Genomic DNA, 1,248 nt, shown 5'->3' with positions numbered 1-1,248 from the left:
TTTTGTAATGTTGTCTTACTCGTGGTTGATCCCTCGAGCATACACCATTCATCTTTTGGTCTGACCATTGCTATCACTGTGTTCAGATGATGGTGGAAGTCCGGTAATATGGAAAATTCTGATGAGTTGTTGTTGAGCCCATCAGCAGCATTTTTGTCTCCCCCATGATTCATGTTGAACATCAACCTAGTGTTGAAAACCTTGTAAGCAATGCCTTCGTGTTCCGTTCATGAAGCTTATGCTTGGATGAAAGAAGTGACTTTCTCCAAGTTCACGTGCATTAGGTGTAAGTTGCGGCCATGAATTTGAGAAAGGTTTGTTTTGTTTCCCTTGGAATCATCCCAAATCGGTCATGCATACGTACGAAGTATCCCAAACCTTTTTTTTGAATTTTTTTGCCTCTAGATCTTGAAAGCCCCGTAACTTTTTTTGTGTTAGGTTTTTGGGGATTTTGAATATGTTTAACGGGGTTTCCCCAGTTAAATTTGGATGTAAATTTTCGAGTAGATGATTTTTCATATATAAAACTTTTTAATCCGAGTTTGTACGCAAAAGTTATGCCCATTTTACAAATTTCCAGAGAGATTTTGCAAATAAAGTCGAAATTTATATTTGTAAATTTTCCCAACAACTAGACCACATATCACATGGCAAACTTATTTTCTTTTATTTTTTTGACATTTTTATCATTTTTTTGAATTTTTTTTAAAACTGAAAAGGCGGTCCACTGGGGGGGGGGGGTTCTTGTAAGCCACCCTTTCTCCAATAATCTGTGTCGGATACCCTGAGCTTGTTGGTTAAGCTAAACAACAATTTGGAGAGTTGGAAGATAAAAGCTTGTCTGACTTAGTTCATGTTAAGGGATATCTTTTGTGCGTGTGTGTGTGTTGAAGAAAGATGATATCTCCATCTATTGGTCCTCGTGATCAGTTCTTGGATCTATTGCCTTGTCAAGACTTTTACTTGAGTTTGGGCTATCGTCAAGTCAAATCAGAACCAACGATTTTTGTAATGTTGTCTTACTCGTGGTTGATCCCTCGAGCATACACCATTCATCTTTTGGTCTGACCATTGCTATCACTGTGTTCAGATGATGGTGGAAGTCCGGTAATATGGAAAATTCTGATGAGTTGTTGTTGAGCCCATCAGCAGCATTTTTGTCTCCCCCATGATTCATGTTGAACATCAACCTAGTGTTGAAAACCTTGTAAGCAATGCCTTCGTGTTCCGTTCATGAAGCTTATGCTT

The sequence above is a fragment of the Triticum aestivum genome, chromosome 4A (assembly GCF_018294505.1).
Source record: "Triticum aestivum cultivar Chinese Spring chromosome 4A, IWGSC CS RefSeq v2.1, whole genome shotgun sequence".
Classification (NCBI taxonomy): Eukaryota; Viridiplantae; Streptophyta; class Magnoliopsida; order Poales; family Poaceae; genus Triticum; species Triticum aestivum.
Note: the sequence above shows the minus strand (reverse complement) of the source record.